The sequence below is a fragment of the Hippocampus zosterae genome, chromosome 1 (assembly GCF_025434085.1).
Source record: "Hippocampus zosterae strain Florida chromosome 1, ASM2543408v3, whole genome shotgun sequence".
NCBI lineage: Eukaryota > Metazoa > Chordata > Actinopteri > Syngnathiformes > Syngnathidae > Hippocampus > Hippocampus zosterae.
The window spans coordinates 41889759-41909566 of record NC_067451.1 but is presented as its reverse complement, the minus strand read 5'-3'; the positions used below and the strand labels follow the sequence as shown (position 1 = coordinate 41909566).

Here is a 19808-nt window from a genome sequence, read left to right as displayed (position 1 = left end):
ATACCGCATCTGCGTGCTCGCAGAGGACCGTATGCGAGCCTGACAGGCTGCGCGCTCAAACCACCACGGGAGCAGGCCCCTCCTTCGTGCTCTCGGGAGGAGGTCATTAAATGAAAAAAAAATCACCCCACTACTCCATCCCCGACCTGCAAGTGCCGTGTCTGCTATAAAGGGGACAATTTTCACGTTTTGCCTCGCTTACGGCCATACTACCCTGAGAACGCCCGATCTCGTCCGATCTCGGAAGCTAAGCAGGGTCGGGCCTGGTTAGTACTTGGATGGGAGACCGCCTGGGAATACCAGGTGCTGTAAGCTTTTGCACCCACCTCCAATTCTCAACACGATTCACTGCTCTTTCCAAAAATTTTGGCATTCATTCGTCATTCAACTTTCACTTATCCTGTGGTTTAAAATCGTTTCCTTCACGTTGATTTGACAGATCAACGTCTCTTTGGAATAAAATTAATGTCCAACAGAGGGAGCCGTCTGCACGGGAATCGGTAATGATAGCACTTGGACATGAAACAGCTTGGGATTTCCGCCTGCTGGATGCCTATGCACCTCCACTGGAAAAGCCCACTTTTGCAACAGACATCAAGTACAGCCTCTGCGCGCTCGCAGAGGACCGTATGCGAGCCTGACAGGCTGCGCGCTCAAACCACCACGGGAGCGGGCCCCTCCTTTGTGCACTCCGGAGGAGGTTTATTAAATGAAAAAAAATCACCCCACTACTCCACCCCCGACCCAGAAGTGCCCTGTCTGCTATAAAGAGGACAATTTTCGCGTTTTCCCTCGCTTACGGCCATACTACCCTGAGAACGCCCGATCTCGTCCGATCTCGGAAGCTAAGCAGGGTCGGGCCTGGTTAGTACTTGGATGGGAGACCGCCTGGGAATACCAGGTGCTGTAAGCTTTTGCACCCACCTCCAATACTCAACACGATTCACTGCTCTTTCCAAAAATTTTGGCATTCATTCGTCATTCAACTTTCACTTATCCTGTGGTTTGAAATCGTTTCCTTCACGTTGATTTGACAGATCAACGTCTCTTTGGAATAAAATTAATGTCCAACAGAGGGAGCCGTCTGCACGGGGATCGGTCATGATAGCACTTGGACATGAAACAGCTTGGGATTTCCGCCTGCTGGATGCCTTTGCACCTCCACTGGAAAAGCCCACTTTTGCAACAAACATCAAATACCGCATCTGCGCGCTCGCAGAGGACCGAATGCGAGCCTGACAGGCTGCGCGCTCAAACCACCACGGGAGCGGGCCCCTCCTTCGTGCTCTCGGGAGGAGGTCATTAAATGAAAAAAAAATCACCCCACGACTCCATCCCCGACCCGCAAGTGCCATGTCTGCTATAAAGGGGACAATTTTCACGTTTTCCCTCGCTTACGGCCATACTACCCTGAGAACGCCCGATCTCGTCCGATCTCGGAAGCTGAGCAGGGTCGGGCCTGGTTAGTACTTGGATGGGAGACCGCCTGGGAATACCAGGTGCTGTAAGCTTTTGCACCCACCTCCAATTCTCAACACGATTCACTGCTCTTTCCAAAAATTTTGGCTTTCATTAGTCATTCAACTTTCACTTATCCTGTGGTTTAAAATCGTTTCCTTCACGTTGATTTGACAGATCAACGTCTCTTTGGAATAAAATTAATGTCCAACAGAGGGAGCCGTCTGCACGGGGATCGGTCATGATAGCACTTGGACATGAAACAGCTTGGGATTTCCGCCTGCTGGATGCGTTTGCACCTCCACTGGAAAAGCCCACTTTTGCAACAAACATCAAATACCGCATCTGCGCGCTCGCAGAGGACCGTATGCGAGCCTGACAGGCTGCGCGCTCAAACCACCACGGGAGCAGGCCCCTCCTTCGTGCTCTCGGGAGGAGGTCATTAAATGAAAAAAAAATCACCCCACTACTCCATCCCCGACCCGCAAGTGCCTTGTCTGCTATAAAGGGGACAATTTTCACGTTTTCCCTCGCTTACGGCCATACTACCCTGAGAACGCCCGATCTCGTTCGATCTCGGAAGCTAAGCAGGGTCGGGCCTGGTTAGTACTTGGATGGGAGACCGCCTGGGAATACCAGGTGCTGTAAGCTTTTGCACCCACCTCCAATTCTCAACACGATTCACTGCTCTTTCCAAAAATTTTGGCATTCATTCGTCATTCAACTTTCACTTATCCTGTGGTTTAAAATCGTTTCCTTCACGTTGATTTGACAGATCAACGTCTCTTTGGAATAAAATTAATGTCCAACAGAGGGAGCCGTCTGCACGGGGATCGGTCATGATAGCACTTGGACATGAAACAGCTTGGGATTTCCGCCTGCTGGATGCGTTTGCACCTCCACTGGAAAAGCCCACTTTTGCAACAAACATCAAATACCGCATCTGCGCGCTCGCAGAGGACCGTATGCGAGCCTGACAGGCTGCGCGCTCAAACCACCACGGGAGCAGGCCCCTCCTTCGTGCTCTCGGGAGGAGGTCATTAAATGAAAAAAAAATCACCCCACTACTCCATCCCCGACCCGAAAGTGCCGTGTCTGCTATAAAGGGGACAATTTTCACGTTTTCCCTCGCTTACGGCCATACTACCCTGAGAACGCCGAATCTCGTCCGATCTCGGAAGCTAAGCAGGGTCGGGCCTGGTTAGTACTTGGATGGGAGACCGCCTGGGAATACCAGGTGCTGTAAGCTTTTGCACCCACCTCCAATTCTCAACACGATTCACTGCTCTTTCCAAAAATTTTGGCATTCATTCGTCATTCAACTTTCACTTATCCTGTGGTTTGAAATCGTTTCCTTCACGTTGATTTGACAGATCAACGTCTCTTTGGAATAAAATTAATGTCCAACAGAGGGAGCCGTCTGCACGGGAATCGGTAATGATAGCACTTGGACATGAAGCAGCTTGGGATTTCCGCCTGCTGAATGCCTTTGCACCTCCACTGGAAGTGCCCACTTTTGCAACAAACATCAAATACCGCATCTGCGTGCTCGCAGAGGACCGTATGCGAGCCTGACAGGCTGCGCGCTCAAACCACCACGGGAGCGGGCCCCTCCTTCGTGCTCTCGGGAGGAGGTCATTAAATGAAAAAAAAATCACCCCACTACTCCATCCCCGACCCGCAAGTGCCCTGTCTGCTATAAAGGGGACAATTTTCACATTTTCCCTCGCTTACGGCCATACTACCCTGAGAACGCCCGATCTCGTCCGATCTCGGAAGCTAAGAAGGGTCGGGCCTGGTTAGTACTTGGATGGGAGACCGCCTGGGAATACCAGGTGCTGTAAGCTTTTGCACCCACCTCCAATTCTCAACACGATTCACTGCTCTTTCCAAAAATTTTGGCTTTCATTCGTCATTCAACTTTCACTTATCCTGTGGTTTGAAATCGTTTCCTTCACGTTGATTTGACAGATCAACGTCTCTTTGGAATAAAATTAATGTCCAACAGAGGGAGCCGTCTGCACGGGGATCGGTCATGATAGCACTTGGACATGAAGCAGCTTGGGATTTCCGCCTGCTGGATGCCTTTGCACCTCCACTGGAAGTGCCCACTTTTGCAACAAACATCAAATACCGCATCTGCGTGCTCGCAGAGGACCGTATGCGAGCCTGACAGGCTGCGCGCTCAAACCACCACGGGAGCGGGCCCCTCCTTCGTGCTCTCGGGAGGAGGTCATTAAATGAAAAAAAAAAATCACCCCACGACTCCATCCCCGACCCGCAAGTGCCCTGTCTGCTATAAAGGGGACAATTTTCACATTTTCCCTTGCTTACGGCCATACTACCCTGAGAACGCCCGATCTCGTCCGATCTCGGAAGCTAAGCAGCGTCGGGCCTGGTTAGTACTTGGATGGGAGACCTCCTGGGAATACCAGGTGCTGTAAGCTTTTCCACCCACCTCCAATTCACAACACGATTCACTGCTCTTTCCAAAAATTTTGGCATTCATTCGTCATTCAACTTTCACTTATCCTGTGGTTTGAAATCGTTTCCTTCACGTTGATTTGACAGATCAACGTCTCTTTGGAATAAAATTAATGTCCAACAGAGGGAGCCGTCTGCACGGGAATCGGTAATGATAGCACTTGGACATGAAACAGCTTGGGATTTCCGCCTGCTGGATGCCTATGCACCTCCACTGGAAAAGCCCACTTTTGCAACAGACATCAAGTACAGCCTCTGCGCGCTCGCAGAGGACCATATGCGAGCCTGACAGGCTGCGCGCTCAAACCACCACGGGAGCGGGCCCCTCCTTTGTGCACTCCGGAGGAGGTTTATTAAATGAAAAAAAATCACCCCACTACTCCACCCCCGACCCAGAAGTGCCCTGTCTGCTATAAAGAGGACAATTTTCGCATTTTCCCTCGCTTACGGCCATACTACCCTGAGAACGCCCGATCTCGTCCGATCTCGGAAGCTAAGCAGGGTCGGGCCTGGTTAGTACTTGGATGGGAGACCCCCTGGGAATACCAGGTGCTGTAAGCTTTTGCACCCACCTCCAATTCTCAACACGATTCACTGCTCTTTCCAAAAATTTTGGCATTCATTCGTCATTCAACTTTCACTTATCCTGTGGTTTGAAATCGTTTCCTTCACGTTGATTTGACAGATCAACGTCTCTTTGGAATAAAATTAATGTCCAACAGAGGGAGCCGTCTGCACGGGAATCGGTAATGATAGCAATTGGACATGAAACAGCTTGGGATTTCCGCCTGCTGGATGCCTATGCACCTCCACTGGAAAAGCCCACTTTTGCAACAAACATCAAATACCGCATATGCGTGCTCGCAGAGGACCGTATGCGAGCCTGACAGGCTGCGCGCTCCAACCACCACGGGAGCGGGCCCCTCCTTCGTGCTCTCGGGAGGAGGTCATTAAATGAAAAAAAAAAATCACCCCACGACTCCATCCCCAACCCGCAAGTGCCCTGTCTGCTATAAAGGGGACAATTTTCACGTTTTCCCTCGCTTACGGCCATACTACCCTGAGAACGCCCGATCTCGTCCGATCTCGGAAGCTAAGCAGGGTCGGGCCTGGTTAGTACTTGGATGGGAGACCTCCTGGGAATACCAGGTGCTGTAAGCTTTTCCACCCACCTCCAATTCACAACACGATTCACTGCTCTTTCCAAAAATTTTGGCATTCATTCGTCATTCAACTTTCACTTATCCTGTGGTTTGAAATCGTTTCCTTCACGTTGATTTGACAGATCAACGTCTCTTTGGAATAAAATTAATGTCCAACAGAGGGAGCCGTCTGCACGGGGATCGGTCATGATAGCACTTGGACATGAAACAGCTTGGGATTTCCGCCTGCTGGATGCGTTTGCACCTCCACTGGAAAAGCCCACTTTTGCAACAAACATCAAATACCGCATCTGCGTGCTCGCAGAGGACCGTATGCGAGCCTGACAGGCTGCGCGCTCAAACCACCACGGGAGCAGGCCCCTCCTTCGTGCTCTCGGGAGGAGGTCATTAAATGAAAAAAAAATCACCCCACTACTCCATCCCCGACCCAGAAGTGCCCTGTCTGCTATAAAGAGGATAATTTTCGCGTTTTCCCTAGCTTACGGCCATACTACCCTGAGAACACCCGATCTCGTCTGATCTCGGAAGCTAAGCAGGGTAGGGCCTGGTTAGTACTTGGATGGGAGACCGCCTGGGAATACCAGGTGCTGTAAGCTTTTGCACCCACCTCCAATTCACAACACGATTCACTGCTCTTTCCAAAAATTTTGGCTTTCATTCGTCATTCAACTTTCACTTATCCTGTGGTTTTAAATCGTTTCCTTCACGTTGATTTGACAGATCAACGTCTCTTTGGAATAAAATTAATGTCCAACAGAGGGAGCCGTCTGCACGGGGATCGGTCATGATAGCACTTGGACATGAAACAGCTTGGGATTTCCGCCTGCTGGATGCGTTTGCACCTCCACTGGAAAAGCCCACTTTTGCAACAAACATCAAATACCGCATCTGCGTGCTCGCAGAGGACCGTATGCGAGCCTGACAGGCTGCGCGCTCAAACCACCACGGGAGCAGGCCCCTCCTTCGTGCTCTCGGGAGGAGGTCATTAAATGAAAAAAAAAAATCACCCCACTACTCCATCCCCGACCCGCAAGTGCCCTGTCTGCTATAAAGGGGACAATTTTCACGTTTTCCCTCGCTTACGGCCATACTACCCTGAGAACGCCCGATCTCGTCCGATCTTGGAAGCTAAGCAGGGTCGGGCCTGGGTAGTACTTGGATGGGAGACCGCCTGGGAATACCAGGTGCTGTAAGCTTTTGCACCCACCTCCAATTCTCAACACGATTCACTGCTCTTTCCAAAAATTTTGGCTTTCATTCGTCATTCAACTTTCACTTATCCTGTGGTTTTAAATCGTTTCCTTCACGTTGATTTGACAGATCAACGTCTCTTTGGAATAAAATTAATGTCCAACAGAGGGAGCCGTCTGCACGGGGATCGGTCATGATAGCACTTGGACATGAAGCAGCTTGGGATTTCCGCCTGCTGAATGCCTTTGCACCTCCACTGGAAGTGCCCACTTTTGCAACAAACATCAAATACCGCATCTGCGTGCTCGCAGAGGACCGTATGCGAGCCTGACAGGCTGCGCGCTCAAACACCCACGGGAGCGGGCCCCTCCTTCGTGCTCTCGGGAGGAGGTCATTAAATGAAAAAAAAATCACCCCACTACTCCACCCCCGACCCGGAAGTGCCCTGTCTGCTATAAAGAGGACAATTTTCGCATTTTCCCTCGCTTACGGCCATACTACCCTGAGAACGCCTGATCTCGTCCGATCTCGGAAGCTAAGCAGGTTCGGGCCTGGTTAGTACTTGAATGGGAGACCGCCTGGGAATACCAGGTGCTGTAAGCTTTTGCACCCACCTCCAATTCACAACACGATTCACTGCTCTTTCCAAAAATTTTGGCTTTCATTTGTCATTCAACTTTCACTTATCCTGTGGTTTTAAATCGTTTCCTTCACGTTGATTTGACAGATCAACTTCTCTTTGGAATAAAATTAATGTCCAACAGAGGGAGCCGTCTGCACGGGGATCGGTCATGATAGCACTTGGACATGAAGCAGCTTGGGATTTCCGCCTGCTGGATGCCTTTGCACCTCCACTGGAAAAGCCCACTTTTGCAACAAACATCAAATACCGCATCTGCGTGCTCGCAGAGGACCGTATGCGAGCCTGACAGGCTGCGCGCTCAAACCACCACGGGAGCAGGCCCCTCCTTCGTGCTCTCGGGAGGAGGTCATTAAATGAAAAAAAAAAATCACCCCACTACTCCATCCCCGACCCGCAAGTGCCCTGTCTGCTATAAAGGGGACAATTTTCACGTTTTCCCTCGCTTACGGCCATACTTCCCTGAGAACGCCCGATCTCGTCCGATCTTGGAAGCTAAGCAGGGTCGGGCCTGGGTAGTACTTGGATGGGAGACCGCCTGAGAATACCAGGTGCTGTAAGCTTTTGCACCCACCTCCAATTCACAACACGATTCACTGCTCTTTCCAAAAATTTTGGCTTTCATTCGTCATTCAACTTTCACTTATCCTGTGGTTTTAAATCGTTTCCTTCACGTTGATTTGACAGATCAACTTCTCTTTGGAATAAAATTAATGTCCAACAGAGGGAGCCGTCTTCACGGGGATCGGTCATGATAGCACTTGGACATGAAGCAGCTTGGGATTTCCGCCTGCTGGATGCCTTTGCACCTCCACTGGAAAAGCCCACTTTTGCAACAAACATCAAATACCGCATCTGCGTGCTCGCAGAGGACCGTATGCGAGCCTGACAGGCTGCGCGCTCAAACCACCACGGGAGCAGGCCCCTCCTTCGTGCTCTCGGGAGGAGGTCATTAAATGAAAAAAAAAAATCACCCCACTACTCCATCCCCGACCCGCAAGTGCCCTGTCTGCTATAAAGGGGACAATTTTCACGTTTTCCCTCGCTTACGGCCATACTACCCTGAGAACGCCCGATCTCGTCCGATCTTGGAAGCTAAGCAGGGTCGGGCCTGGGTAGTACTTGGATGGGAGACCGCCTGGGAATACCAGGTGCTGTAAGCTTTTGCACCCACCTCCAATTCTCAACACGATTCACTGCTTTTTCCAAAAATTTTGGCATTCATTCGTCATTCAACTTTCACTTATCCTGTGGTTTGAAATCGTTTCCTTCACGTTGATTTGACGGATCAACTTCTCTTTGGAATAAAATTAATGTCCAACAGAGGGAGCCGTCTGCACGGGGATCGGTCATGATAGCACTTGGACATGAAGCAGCTTGGGATTTCCGCCTGCTGGATGCCTTTGCACCTCCACTGGAAGTGCCCACTTTTGCAACAAACATCAAATACCGCATCTGCGTGCTCGCAGAGGACCGTATGCGAGCCTGACAGACTGCGCGCTCAAACCACCACGGGAGCGGGCCCCTCCTTCGTGCTCTCGGGAGGAGGTCATTAAATTAAAAAAAAAAAAATCACCCCACTACTCCATCCCCGACCCGCAAGTGCCCTGTCTGCTATAAAGGGGACAATTTTCACGTTTTCCCTCGCTTATGGCCATACTACCCTGAGAACGCCCGATCTCGTCCGATCTCGGAAGCTAAGCAGGGTCGGGCTTGGGTAGTACTTGGATGGGAGACCGCCTGGGAATACCAGGTGCTGTAAGCTTTTGCACCCACCTCCAATTCTCAACACGATTCACTGCTCTTTCCAAAAATTTTGGCTTTCATTCGTCATTCAACTTTCACTTATCCTGTGGTTTTAAATCGTTTCCTTCACGTTGATTTGACAGATCAACTTCTCTTTGGAATAAAATTAATGTCCAACAGAGGGAGCCGTCTGCACGGGGATCGGTCATGATAGCACTTGGACATGAAGCAGCTTGGGATTTCCGCCTGCTGGATGCCTTTGCACCTCCACTGGAAAAGCCCACTTTTGCAACAAACATCAAATACCGCATCTGCGTGCTCGCAGAGGACCGTATGCGAGCCTGACAGGCTGCGCGCTCAAACCACCACGGGAGCGGGCCCCTCCTTCGTGCTCTCGGGAGGAGGTCATTAAATGAAAAAAAAAATCACCCCACTACTCCATCCCCGACCCGCAAGTGCCCTGTCTGCTATAAAGGGGACAATTTTCACATTTTCCCTCGCTTACGGCCATACTACCCTGAGAACGCCCGATCTCGTCCGATCTCGGAAGCTAAGCAGGGTCGGTCCTGTTTAGTACTTGGATGGGAGACCGCCTGGGAATACCAGGTGCTGTAAGCTTTTGCACCCACCTCCAATTCACAACACGATTCACTGCTCTTTCCAAAAATTTTGGCATTCATTCGTCATTCAACTTTCACTTATCCTGTGGTTTGAAATCGTTTCCTTCACGTTGATTTGACAGATCAACGTCTCTTTGGAATAAAATTAATGTCCAACAGAGGGAGCCGTCTGCACGGGGATCGGTCATGATAGCACTTGGACATGAAGCAGCTTGGGATTTCCGCCTGCTGAATGCCTTTGCACCTCCACTGGAAGTGCCCACTTTTGCAACAAACATCAAATACCGCATCTGCGTGCTCGCAGAGGACCGTATGCGAGCCTGACAGGCTGCGCGCTCAAACCACCACGGGAGCAGGCCCCTCCTTCGTGCTCTCGGGAGGAGGTCATTAAATGAAAAAAAAATCACCCCACTACTCCATCCCCGACCCGCAAGTGCCCTGTCTGCTATAAAGGGGACAATTTTCACATTTTCCCTCGCTTACGGCCATACTACCCTGAGAACGCCCGATCTCGTCCGATCTCGGAAGCTAAGAAGGGTCGGGCCTGGTTAGTACTTGGATGGGAGACCGCCTGGGAATACCAGGTGCTGTAAGCTTTTGCACCCACCTCCAATTCTCAACACGATTCACTGCTCTTTCCAAAAATTTTGGCTTTCATTCGTCATTCAACTTTCACTTATCCTGTGGTTTGAAATCGTTTCCTTCACGTTGATTTGACAGATCAACTTCTCTTTGGAATAAAATTAATGTCCAACAGAGGGAGCCGTCTGCACGGGGATCGGTCATGATGGCACTTGGACATGAAGCAGCTTGGGATTTCCGCCTGCTGGATGCCTTTGCACCTCCACTGGAAGTGCCCACTTTTGCAACAAACATCAAATACCGCATCTGCGTGCTCGCAGAGGACCGTATGCGAGCCTGACAGGCTGCGCGCTCAAACCACCACGGGAGCGGGCCCCTCCTTCGTGCTCTCGGGAGGAGGTCATTAAATGAAAAAAAAAATCACCCCACTACTCCATCCCCGACCCGCAAGTGCCCTGTCTGCTATAAAGGGGACAATTTACACGTTTTCCCTCGCTTACGGCCATACTACCCTGAGAACGCCCGATCTCGTCCGATCTCGGAAGCTAAGAAGGGTCGGTCCTGTTTAGTACTTGGATGGGAGACCGCCTGGGAATACCAGGTGCTGTAAGCTTTTGCACCCACCTCCAATTCACAACACGATTCACTGCTCTTTCCAAAAATTTTGGCATTCATTCGTCATTCAACTTTCACTTATCCTGTGGTTTGAAATCGTTTCCTTCACGTTGATTTGACAGATCAACGTCTCTTTGGAATAAAATTAATGTCCAACAGAGGGAGCCGTCTGCACGGGGATCGGTCATGATAGCACTTGGACATGAAGCAGCTTGGGATTTCCGCCTGCTGGATGCCTTTGCACCTCCACTGGAAAAGCCCACTTTTGCAACAAACATCAAATACCGCATTTGCGTGCTCGCAGAGGACCGTATGCGAGCCTGACAGGCTGCGCGCTCAAACCACCACGGGAGCGGGCCCCTCCTTCGTGCTCTCGGGAGGAGGTCATTAAATGAAAAAAAAAAATCACCCCACTACTCCATCCCCGACCCGCAAGTGCCCTGTCTGCTATAAAGGGGACAATTTTCACGTTTTCCCTCGCTTACGGCCATACTACCCTGAGAACGCCCGATCTCGTCCGATCTCAGAAGCTAAGCAGGGTCGGGCCTGGTTAGTACTTGGATGGGAGACCGCCTGGGAATACCAGGTGCCGTAAGCTTTTGCACCCACCTCCAATTCTCAACACGATTCACTGCTCTTTCCAAAAATTTTGGCTTTCATTAGTCATTCAACTTTCACTTATCCTGTGGTTTGAAATCGTTTCCTTCACGTTGATTTGACAGATCAATGTCTCTTTGGAATAAAATTAATGTCCAACAGAGGGAGCCGTCTGCACGGGGATCGGTCATGATAGCACTTGGACATGAAGCAACTTGGGATTTCCGCCTGCTGGATGCCTTTGCACCTCCACTGGAAAAGCCCACTTTTGCAACAAACATCAAATACCGCATCTGCGTGCTCGCAGAGGACCGTATGCGAGCCTGACAGGCTGCGCGCTCAAACCACCACGGGAGCGGGCCCCTCCTTCGTGCTCTCGGGAGGAGGTCATTAAATGAAAAAAAAAATCACCCCACTACTCCATCCCCGACCCGCAAGTGCCCTGTCTGCTATAAAGGGGACAATTTACACGTTTTCCCTCGCTTACGGCCATACTACCCTGAGAACGCCCGATCTCGTCCGATCTCGGAAGCTAAGCAGGGTCGGTCCTGTTTAGTACTTGGATGGGAGACCGCCTGGGAATACCAGGTGCTGTAAGCTTTTGCACCCACCTCCAATTCACAACACGATTCACTGCTCTTTCCAAAAATTTTGGCATTCATTCGTCATTCAACTTTCACTTATCCTGTGGTTTGAAATCGTTTCCTTCACGTTGATTTGACAGATCAACGTCTCTTTGGAATAAAATTAATGTCCAACAGAGGGAGCCGTCTGCACGGGGATCGGTCATGATAGCACTTGGACATGAAGCAGCTTGGGATTTCCGCCTGCTGAATGCCTTTGCACCTCCACTGGAAGTGCCCACTTTTGCAACAAACATCAAATACCGCATCTGCGTGCTCGCAGAGGACCGTATGCGAGCCTGACAGGCTGCGCGCTCAAACCACCACGGGAGCAGGCCCCTCCTTCGTGCTCTCGGGAGGAGGTCATTAAATGAAAAAAAAATCACCCCACTACTCCATCCCCGACCCGCAAGTGCCCTGTCTGCTATAAAGGGGACAATTTTCACATTTTCCCTCGCTTACGGCCATACTACCCTGAGAACGCCCGATCTCGTCCGATCTCGGAAGCTAAGAAGGGTCGGGCCTGGTTAGTACTTGGATGGGAGACCGCCTGGGAATACCAGGTGCTGTAAGCTTTTGCACCCACCTCCAATTCTCAACACGATTCACTGCTCTTTCCAAAAATTTTGGCTTTCATTCGTCATTCAACTTTCACTTATCCTGTGGTTTGAAATCGTTTCCTTCACGTTGATTTGACAGATCAACTTCTCTTTGGAATAAAATTAATGTCCAACAGAGGGAGCCGTCTGCACGGGGATCGGTCATGATGGCACTTGGACATGAAGCAGCTTGGGATTTCCGCCTGCTGGATGCCTTTGCACCTCCACTGGAAGTGCCCACTTTTGCAACAAACATCAAATACCGCATCTGCGTGCTCGCAGAGGACCGTATGCGAGCCTGACAGGCTGCGCGCTCAAACCACCACGGGAGCGGGCCCCTCCTTCGTGCTCTCGGGAGGAGGTCATTAAATGAAAAAAAAAATCACCCCACTACTCCATCCCCGACCCGCAAGTGCCCTGTCTGCTATAAAGGGGACAATTTACACGTTTTCCCTCGCTTACGGCCATACTACCCTGAGAACGCCCGATCTCGTCCGATCTCGGAAGCTAAGAAGGGTCGGTCCTGTTTAGTACTTGGATGGGAGACCGCCTGGGAATACCAGGTGCTGTAAGCTTTTGCACCCACCTCCAATTCACAACACGATTCACTGCTCTTTCCAAAAATTTTGGCATTCATTCGTCATTCAACTTTCACTTATCCTGTGGTTTGAAATCGTTTCCTTCACGTTGATTTGACAGATCAACGTCTCTTTGGAATAAAATTAATGTCCAACAGAGGGAGCCGTCTGCACGGGGATCGGTCATGATAGCACTTGGACATGAAGCAGCTTGGGATTTCCGCCTGCTGGATGCCTTTGCACCTCCACTGGAAAAGCCCACTTTTGCAACAAACATCAAATACCGCATTTGCGTGCTCGCAGAGGACCGTATGCGAGCCTGACAGGCTGCGCGCTCAAACCACCACGGGAGCGGGCCCCTCCTTCGTGCTCTCGGGAGGAGGTCATTAAATGAAAAAAAAAAATCACCCCACTACTCCATCCCCGACCCGCAAGTGCCCTGTCTGCTATAAAGGGGACAATTTTCACGTTTTCCCTCGCTTACGGCCATACTACCCTGAGAACGCCCGATCTCGTCCGATCTCAGAAGCTAAGCAGGGTCGGGCCTGGTTAGTACTTGGATGGGAGACCGCCTGGGAATACCAGGTGCCGTAAGCTTTTGCACCCACCTCCAATTCTCAACACGATTCACTGCTCTTTCCAAAAATTTTGGCTTTCATTAGTCATTCAACTTTCACTTATCCTGTGGTTTGAAATCGTTTCCTTCACGTTGATTTGACAGATCAATGTCTCTTTGGAATAAAATTAATGTCCAACAGAGGGAGCCGTCTGCACGGGGATCGGTCATGATAGCACTTGGACATGAAGCAACTTGGGATTTCCGCCTGCTGGATGCCTTTGCACCTCCACTGGAAAAGCCCACTTTTGCAACAAACATCAAATACCGCATCTGCGTGCTCGCAGAGGACCGTATGCGAGCCTGACAGGCTGCGCGCTCAAACCACCACGGGAGCGGGCCCCTCCTTCGTGCTCTCGGGAGGAGGTCATTAAATGAAAAAAAAAATCACCCCACTACTCCATCCCCGACCCGCAAGTGCCCTGTCTGCTATAAAGGGGACAATTTACACGTTTTCCCTCGCTTACGGCCATACTACCCTGAGAACGCCCGATCTCGTCCGATCTCGGAAGCTAAGAAGGGTCGGTCCTGTTTAGTACTTGGATGGGAGACCGCCTGGGAATACCAGGTGCTGTAAGCTTTTGCACCCACCTCCAATTCACAACACGATTCACTGCTCTTTCCAAAAATTTTGGCATTCATTCGTCATTCAACTTTCACTTATCCTGTGGTTTGAAATCGTTTCCTTCACGTTGATTTGACAGATCAACGTCTCTTTGGAATAAAATTAATGTCCAACAGAGGGAGCCGTCTGCACGGGGATCGGTCATGATAGCACTTGGACATGAAGCAGCTTGGGATTTCCGCCTGCTGGATGCCTTTGCACCTCCACTGGAAAAGCCCACTTTTGCAACAAACATCAAATACCGCATTTGCGTGCTCGCAGAGGACCGTATGCGAGCCTGACAGGCTGCGCGCTCAAACCACCACGGGAGCGGGCCCCTCCTTCGTGCTCTCGGGAGGAGGTCATTAAATGAAAAAAAAAAATCACCCCACTACTCCATCCCCGACCCGCAAGTGCCCTGTCTGCTATAAAGGGGACAATTTTCACGTTTTCCCTCGCTTATGGCCATACTACCCTGAGAACGCCCGATCTCGTCCGATCTCGGAAGCTAAGCAGGGTCGGGCTTGGGTAGTACTTGGATGGGAGACCGCCTGGGAATACCAGGTGCTGTAAGCTTTTGCACCCACCTCCAATTCTCAACACGATTCACTGCTCTTTCCAAAAATTTTGGCTTTCATTCGTCATTCAACTTTCACTTATCCTGTGGTTTTAAATCGTTTCCTTCACGTTGATTTGACAGATCAACTTCTCTTTGGAATAAAATTAATGTCCAACAGAGGGAGCCGTCTGCACGGGGATCGGTCATGATAGCACTTGGACATGAAGCAGCTTGGGATTTCCGCCTGCTGGATGCCTTTGCACCTCCACTGGAAAAGCCCACTTTTGCAACAAACATCAAATACCGCATCTGCGTGCTCGCAGAGGACCGTATGCGAGCCTGACAGGCTGCGCGCTCACACCACCACGGGAGCGGGCCCCTCCTTCATGCTCTCGGGAGGAGGTCATTAAATGAAAAAAAAAATCACCCCACTACTCCATCCCCGACCCGCAAGTGCCCTGTCTGCTATAAAGGGGACAATTTTCACATTTTCCCTCGCTTACGGCCATACTACCCTGAGAACGCCCGATCTCGTCCGATCTCGGAAGCTAAGCAGGGTCGGTCCTGTTTAGTACTTGGATGGGAGACCGCCTGGGAATACCAGGTGCTGTAAGCTTTTGCACCCACCTCCAATTCACAACACGATTCACTGCTCTTTCCAAAAATTTTGGCATTCATTCGTCATTCAACTTTCACTTATCCTGTGGTTTGAAATCGTTTCCTTCACGTTGATTTGACAGATCAAGTTCTCTTTGGAATAAAATTAATGTCCAACAGAGGGAGCCGTCTGCACGGGGTCGTTCATGATAGCACTTGGACATGAAACAGCTTGGGATTTCCGCCTGCTGGATGCCTTTGCACCTCCACTGGAAAAGCCCACTTTTGCAACAAACATCAAATACTGCATCTGCGTGCTCGCAGAGGACCGTATGCGAGCCTGACAGGCTGTGCGCTCAAACCACCACGGGAGCGGGCCCCTCCTTCGTGCTCTCGGGAGGAGGTCATTAAATGAAAAAAAAATCACCCCACTACTCCATCCCCGACCCGCAAGTGCCGTGTCTGCTATAAAGGGGACAATTTTCACGTTTTCCCTCGCTTACGGCCATACTACCCTGAGAACGCCCGATCTCGTCCGATCTCGGAAGCTAAGCAGGGTCGGGCCTGGTTAGTACTTGGATGGGAGACCGCCTGGGAATACCAGGTGCTGTAAGCTTTTGCACCCACCTCCAATTCTCAACACGATTCACTGCTCTTTCCAAAAATTTTGGCATTCATTCGTCATTCAACTTTCACTTATCCTGTGGTTTAAAATCGTTTCCTTCACGTTGATTTGACAGATCAACGTCTCTTTGGAATAAAATTAATGTCCAACAGAGGGAGCCGTCTGCACGGGAATCGGTAATGATAGCACTTGGACATGAAACAGCTTGGGATTTCCGCCTGCTGGATGCCTATGCACCTCCACTGGAAAAGCCCACTTTTGCAACAGACATCAAGTACAGCCTCTGCGCGCTCGCAGAGGACCGTATGCGAGCCTGACAGGCTGCGCGCTCAAACCACCACGGGAGCGGGCCCCTCCTTTGTGCACTCCGGAGGAGGTTTATTAAATGAAAAAAAATCACCCCACTACTCCACCCCCGACCCAGAAGTGCCCTGTCTGCTATAAAGAGGACAATTTTCGCGTTTTCCCTCGCTTACGGCCATACTACCCTGAGAACGCCCGATCTCGTCCGATCTCGGAAGCTAAGCAGGGTCGGGCCTGGTTAGTACTTGGATGGGAGACCGCCTGGGAATACCAGGTGCTGTAAGCTTTTGCACCCACCTCCAATTCTCAACACGATTCACTGCTCTTTCCAAAAATTTTGGCATTCATTCGTCATTCAACTTTCACTTATCCTGTGGTTTGAAATCGTTTCCTTCACGTTGATTTGACAGATCAACGTCTCTTTGGAATAAAATTAATGTCCAACAGAGGGAGCCGTCTGCACGGGGATCGGTCATGATAGCACTTGGACATGAAACAGCTTGGGATTTCCGCCTGCTGGATGCCTTTGCACCTCCACTGGAAAAGCCCACTTTTGCAACAAACATCAAATACCGCATCTGCGCGCTCGCAGAGGACCGAATGCGAGCCTGACAGGCTGCGCGCTCAAACCACCACGGGAGCGGGCCCCTCCTTCGTGCTCTCGGGAGGAGGTCATTAAATGAAAAAAAAATCACCCCACGACTCCATCCCCGACCCGCAAGTGCCATGTCTGCTATAAAGGGGACAATTTTCACGTTTTCCCTCGCTTACGGCCATACTACCCTGAGAACGCCCGATCTCGTCCGATCTCGGAAGCTAAGCAGGGTCGGGCCTGGTTAGTACTTGGATGGGAGACCGCCTGGGAATACCAGGTGCTGTAAGCTTTTGCACCCACCTCCAATTCTCAACACGATTCACTGCTCTTTCCAAAAATTTTGGCATTCATTCGTCATTCAACTTTCACTTATCCTGTGGTTTGAAATCGTTTCCTTCACGTTGATTTGACAGATCAACGTCTCTTTGGAATAAAATTAATGTCCAACAGAGGGAGCCGTCTGCACGGGGATCGGTCATGATAGCACTTGGACATGAAACAGCTTGGGATTTCCGCCTGCTGGATGCCTTTGCACCTCCACTGGAAAAGCCCACTTTTGCAACAGACATCAAGTACAGCCTCTGCGCGCTCGCAGAGGACCGTATGCGAGCCTGACAGGCTGCGCGCTCAAACCACCACGGGAGCGGGCCCCTCCTTTGTGCACTCCGGAGGAGGTTTATTAAATGAAAAAAAATCACCCCACTACTCCACCCCCGACCCAGAAGTGCCCTGTCTGCTATAAAGAGGACAATTTTCGCGTTTTCCCTCGCTTACGGCCATACTACCCTGAGAACGCCCGATCTCGTCCGATCTCGGAAGCTAAGCAGGGTCGGGCCTGGTTAGTACTTGGATGGGAGACCGCCTGGGAATACCAGGTGCTGTAAGCTTTTGCACCCACCTCCAATTCTCAACACGATTCACTGCTCTTTCCAAAAATTTTGGCATTCATTCGTCATTCAACTTTTACTTATCCTGTGGTTTGAAATCGTTTCCTTCACGTTGATTTGACAGATCAACGTCTCTTTGGAATAAAATTAATGTCCAACAGAGGGAGCCGTCTGCACGGGGATCGGTCATGATAGCACTTGGACATGAAACAGCTTGGGATTTCCGCCTGCTGGATGCCTTTGCACCTCCACTGGAAAAGCCCACTTTTGCAACAAACATCAAATACCGCATCTGCGCGCTCGCAGAGGACCGAATGCGAGCCTGACAGGCTGCGCGCTCAAACCACCACGGGAGCGGGCCCCTCCTTCGTGCTCTCGGGAGGAGGTCATTAAATGAAAAAAAAATCACCCCACTACTCCATCCCCGACCCGCAAGTGCCATGTCTGCTATAAAGGGGACAATTTTCACGTTTTCCCTCGCTTACGGCCATACTACCCTGAGAACGCCCGATCTCGTCCGTTCTCGGAAGCTAAGCAGGGTCGGGCCTGGTTAGTACTTGGATGGGAGACCGCCTGGGAATACCAGCTGCTGTAAGCTTTTGCACCCACCTGCAATTCTCAACACGATTCACTGCTCTTTCCAAAAATTTTGGCTTTCATTAGTCATTCAACTTTCACTTATCCTGTGGTTTGAAATCGTTTCCTTCACGTTGATTTGACAGATCAACGTCTCTTTGGAATAAAATTAATGTCCAACAGAGGGAGCCGTCTGCACGGGGTCGGTCATGATAGCACTTGGACATGAAACAGCTTGGGATTTCCGCCTGCTGGATGCCTTTCCACCTCCACTGGAAAAGCCCACTTTTGCAACAAACATCAAATACTGCATCTGCGTGCTCGCAGAGGACCGTATGCGAGCCTGACAGGCTGCGCGCTCAAACCACCACGGGAGCGGGCCCCTCCTTCGTGCTCTCGGGAGGAGGTCATTAAATGAAAAAAAAATCACCCCACTACTCCATCCCCGACCCGCAAGTGCCTTGTCTGCTATAAAGGGGACAATTTTCACTTTTTCCCTCGCTTATGGCCATACTACCCTGAGAACGCCCGATCTCGTCCGATCTCGGAAGCTAAGCAGGGTCGGGCCTGGTTAGTACTTGGATGGGAGACCGCCTGGGAATACCAGGTGCTGTAAGCTTTTGCACCCACCTCCAATTCTCAACACGATTCACTGCTCTTTCCAAAAATTTTGGCATTCATTCGTCATTCAACTTTCACTTATCCTGTGGTTTAAAATCGTTTCCTTCACGTTGATTTGACAGATCAACGTCTCTTTGGAATAAAATTAATGTCCAACAGAGGGAGCCGTCTGCACGGGGATCGGTCATGATAGCACTTGGACATGAAACAGCTTGGGATTTCCGCCTGCTGGATGCGTTTGCACCTCCACTGGAAAAGCCCACTTTTGCAACAAACATCAAATACCGCATCTGCGCGCTCGCAGAGGACCGTATGCGAGCCTGACAGGCTGCGCGCTCAAACCACCACGGGAGCAGGCCCCTCCTTCGTGCTCTCGGGAGGAGGTCATTAAATGAAAAAAAAATCACCCCACTACTCCATCCCCGACCCAGAAGTGCCCTGTCTGCTATAAAGAGGATAATTTTCGCGTTTTCCCTCGCTTACGGCCATACTACCCTGAGAACACCCGATCTCGTCTGATCTCGGAAGCTAAGCAGGGTAGGCCCTGGTTAGTACTTGGATGGGAGACCGCCTGGGAATACCAGGTGCTGTAAGCTTTTGCACCCACCTCCAATTCACAACACGATTCACTGCTCTTTCCAAAAATTTTGGCATTCATTCGTCATTCAACTTTCACTTATCCTGTGGTTTGAAATCGTTTCCTTCACGTTGATTTGACAGATCAACGTCTCTTTGGAATAAAATTAATGTCCAACAGAGGGAGCCGTCTGCACGGGGATCGGTCATGATAGCACTTGGACATGAAGCAGCTTGGGATTTCCGCCTGCTGGATGCCTTTGCACCTCCACTGGAAAAGCCCACTTTTGCAACAAACATCAAATACCGCATCTGCGTGCTCGCAGAGGACCGTATGCGAGCCTGACAGGCTG

At 50.6% G+C, this 19808-nt stretch overlaps 33 non-coding genes across 33 annotated transcripts; all 33 read left to right on the top strand.

The window, feature by feature from the left end:
- Positions 1-196: 196 nt before the first annotated feature.
- On the top strand, positions 197-315 carry LOC127589030 (5S ribosomal RNA). Its single transcript, XR_007959271.1, has one exon. It is a non-coding gene; the product is annotated as a 5S ribosomal RNA (ribosomal RNA).
- A 479-nt stretch (positions 316-794) lies between these two features.
- On the top strand, positions 795-913 carry LOC127589024 (5S ribosomal RNA). Its single transcript, XR_007959270.1, has one exon. It is a non-coding gene; the product is annotated as a 5S ribosomal RNA (ribosomal RNA).
- A 479-nt stretch (positions 914-1392) lies between these two features.
- On the top strand, positions 1393-1511 carry LOC127614489 (5S ribosomal RNA). The gene has a single exon (XR_007966566.1). It is a non-coding gene; the product is annotated as a 5S ribosomal RNA (ribosomal RNA).
- Positions 1512-1990: 479 nt separating this feature from the next.
- LOC127612610 (5S ribosomal RNA) lies at positions 1991-2109 on the top strand. The gene has a single exon (XR_007965885.1). It is a non-coding gene; the product is annotated as a 5S ribosomal RNA (ribosomal RNA).
- Positions 2110-2588: 479 nt separating this feature from the next.
- On the top strand, positions 2589-2707 carry LOC127615432 (5S ribosomal RNA). Its single transcript, XR_007966919.1, has one exon. It is a non-coding gene; the product is annotated as a 5S ribosomal RNA (ribosomal RNA).
- A 479-nt stretch (positions 2708-3186) lies between these two features.
- Positions 3187-3305, top strand: LOC127614419 (5S ribosomal RNA). Its single transcript, XR_007966509.1, has one exon. It is a non-coding gene; the product is annotated as a 5S ribosomal RNA (ribosomal RNA).
- A 481-nt stretch (positions 3306-3786) lies between these two features.
- LOC127613952 (5S ribosomal RNA) lies at positions 3787-3905 on the top strand. The gene has a single exon (XR_007966382.1). It is a non-coding gene; the product is annotated as a 5S ribosomal RNA (ribosomal RNA).
- A 479-nt stretch (positions 3906-4384) lies between these two features.
- On the top strand, positions 4385-4503 carry LOC127612577 (5S ribosomal RNA). Its single transcript, XR_007965876.1, has one exon. It is a non-coding gene; the product is annotated as a 5S ribosomal RNA (ribosomal RNA).
- A 481-nt stretch (positions 4504-4984) lies between these two features.
- Positions 4985-5103, top strand: LOC127588672 (5S ribosomal RNA). The gene has a single exon (XR_007959154.1). It is a non-coding gene; the product is annotated as a 5S ribosomal RNA (ribosomal RNA).
- Positions 5104-5582: 479 nt separating this feature from the next.
- On the top strand, positions 5583-5701 carry LOC127587688 (5S ribosomal RNA). Its single transcript, XR_007958833.1, has one exon. It is a non-coding gene; the product is annotated as a 5S ribosomal RNA (ribosomal RNA).
- Positions 5702-6182: 481 nt separating this feature from the next.
- On the top strand, positions 6183-6301 carry LOC127613486 (5S ribosomal RNA). Its single transcript, XR_007966205.1, has one exon. It is a non-coding gene; the product is annotated as a 5S ribosomal RNA (ribosomal RNA).
- Positions 6302-6780: 479 nt separating this feature from the next.
- LOC127615190 (5S ribosomal RNA) lies at positions 6781-6899 on the top strand. The gene has a single exon (XR_007966840.1). It is a non-coding gene; the product is annotated as a 5S ribosomal RNA (ribosomal RNA).
- A 481-nt stretch (positions 6900-7380) lies between these two features.
- Positions 7381-7499, top strand: LOC127614397 (5S ribosomal RNA). The gene has a single exon (XR_007966502.1). It is a non-coding gene; the product is annotated as a 5S ribosomal RNA (ribosomal RNA).
- A 481-nt stretch (positions 7500-7980) lies between these two features.
- On the top strand, positions 7981-8099 carry LOC127613477 (5S ribosomal RNA). The gene has a single exon (XR_007966200.1). It is a non-coding gene; the product is annotated as a 5S ribosomal RNA (ribosomal RNA).
- A 483-nt stretch (positions 8100-8582) lies between these two features.
- Positions 8583-8701, top strand: LOC127613575 (5S ribosomal RNA). The gene has a single exon (XR_007966234.1). It is a non-coding gene; the product is annotated as a 5S ribosomal RNA (ribosomal RNA).
- A 480-nt stretch (positions 8702-9181) lies between these two features.
- Positions 9182-9300, top strand: LOC127614728 (5S ribosomal RNA). The gene has a single exon (XR_007966684.1). It is a non-coding gene; the product is annotated as a 5S ribosomal RNA (ribosomal RNA).
- A 479-nt stretch (positions 9301-9779) lies between these two features.
- LOC127614414 (5S ribosomal RNA) lies at positions 9780-9898 on the top strand. Its single transcript, XR_007966507.1, has one exon. It is a non-coding gene; the product is annotated as a 5S ribosomal RNA (ribosomal RNA).
- A 480-nt stretch (positions 9899-10378) lies between these two features.
- LOC127615520 (5S ribosomal RNA) lies at positions 10379-10497 on the top strand. The gene has a single exon (XR_007966927.1). It is a non-coding gene; the product is annotated as a 5S ribosomal RNA (ribosomal RNA).
- A 481-nt stretch (positions 10498-10978) lies between these two features.
- Positions 10979-11097, top strand: LOC127613836 (5S ribosomal RNA). Its single transcript, XR_007966325.1, has one exon. It is a non-coding gene; the product is annotated as a 5S ribosomal RNA (ribosomal RNA).
- A 480-nt stretch (positions 11098-11577) lies between these two features.
- LOC127614724 (5S ribosomal RNA) lies at positions 11578-11696 on the top strand. The gene has a single exon (XR_007966682.1). It is a non-coding gene; the product is annotated as a 5S ribosomal RNA (ribosomal RNA).
- Positions 11697-12175: 479 nt separating this feature from the next.
- On the top strand, positions 12176-12294 carry LOC127614410 (5S ribosomal RNA). The gene has a single exon (XR_007966505.1). It is a non-coding gene; the product is annotated as a 5S ribosomal RNA (ribosomal RNA).
- Positions 12295-12774: 480 nt separating this feature from the next.
- LOC127615509 (5S ribosomal RNA) lies at positions 12775-12893 on the top strand. Its single transcript, XR_007966926.1, has one exon. It is a non-coding gene; the product is annotated as a 5S ribosomal RNA (ribosomal RNA).
- A 481-nt stretch (positions 12894-13374) lies between these two features.
- LOC127613831 (5S ribosomal RNA) lies at positions 13375-13493 on the top strand. The gene has a single exon (XR_007966324.1). It is a non-coding gene; the product is annotated as a 5S ribosomal RNA (ribosomal RNA).
- A 480-nt stretch (positions 13494-13973) lies between these two features.
- On the top strand, positions 13974-14092 carry LOC127615498 (5S ribosomal RNA). The gene has a single exon (XR_007966925.1). It is a non-coding gene; the product is annotated as a 5S ribosomal RNA (ribosomal RNA).
- Positions 14093-14573: 481 nt separating this feature from the next.
- LOC127613568 (5S ribosomal RNA) lies at positions 14574-14692 on the top strand. The gene has a single exon (XR_007966229.1). It is a non-coding gene; the product is annotated as a 5S ribosomal RNA (ribosomal RNA).
- A 480-nt stretch (positions 14693-15172) lies between these two features.
- LOC127614718 (5S ribosomal RNA) lies at positions 15173-15291 on the top strand. Its single transcript, XR_007966681.1, has one exon. It is a non-coding gene; the product is annotated as a 5S ribosomal RNA (ribosomal RNA).
- Positions 15292-15769: 478 nt separating this feature from the next.
- On the top strand, positions 15770-15888 carry LOC127589017 (5S ribosomal RNA). The gene has a single exon (XR_007959266.1). It is a non-coding gene; the product is annotated as a 5S ribosomal RNA (ribosomal RNA).
- Positions 15889-16367: 479 nt separating this feature from the next.
- Positions 16368-16486, top strand: LOC127589013 (5S ribosomal RNA). Its single transcript, XR_007959263.1, has one exon. It is a non-coding gene; the product is annotated as a 5S ribosomal RNA (ribosomal RNA).
- Positions 16487-16965: 479 nt separating this feature from the next.
- Positions 16966-17084, top strand: LOC127589009 (5S ribosomal RNA). The gene has a single exon (XR_007959262.1). It is a non-coding gene; the product is annotated as a 5S ribosomal RNA (ribosomal RNA).
- A 479-nt stretch (positions 17085-17563) lies between these two features.
- Positions 17564-17682, top strand: LOC127589004 (5S ribosomal RNA). The gene has a single exon (XR_007959261.1). It is a non-coding gene; the product is annotated as a 5S ribosomal RNA (ribosomal RNA).
- Positions 17683-18161: 479 nt separating this feature from the next.
- On the top strand, positions 18162-18280 carry LOC127615454 (5S ribosomal RNA). Its single transcript, XR_007966921.1, has one exon. It is a non-coding gene; the product is annotated as a 5S ribosomal RNA (ribosomal RNA).
- A 478-nt stretch (positions 18281-18758) lies between these two features.
- Positions 18759-18877, top strand: LOC127612850 (5S ribosomal RNA). The gene has a single exon (XR_007965973.1). It is a non-coding gene; the product is annotated as a 5S ribosomal RNA (ribosomal RNA).
- A 479-nt stretch (positions 18878-19356) lies between these two features.
- On the top strand, positions 19357-19475 carry LOC127613552 (5S ribosomal RNA). The gene has a single exon (XR_007966226.1). It is a non-coding gene; the product is annotated as a 5S ribosomal RNA (ribosomal RNA).
- The last annotated feature ends 333 nt before the right edge of the window (positions 19476-19808 follow it).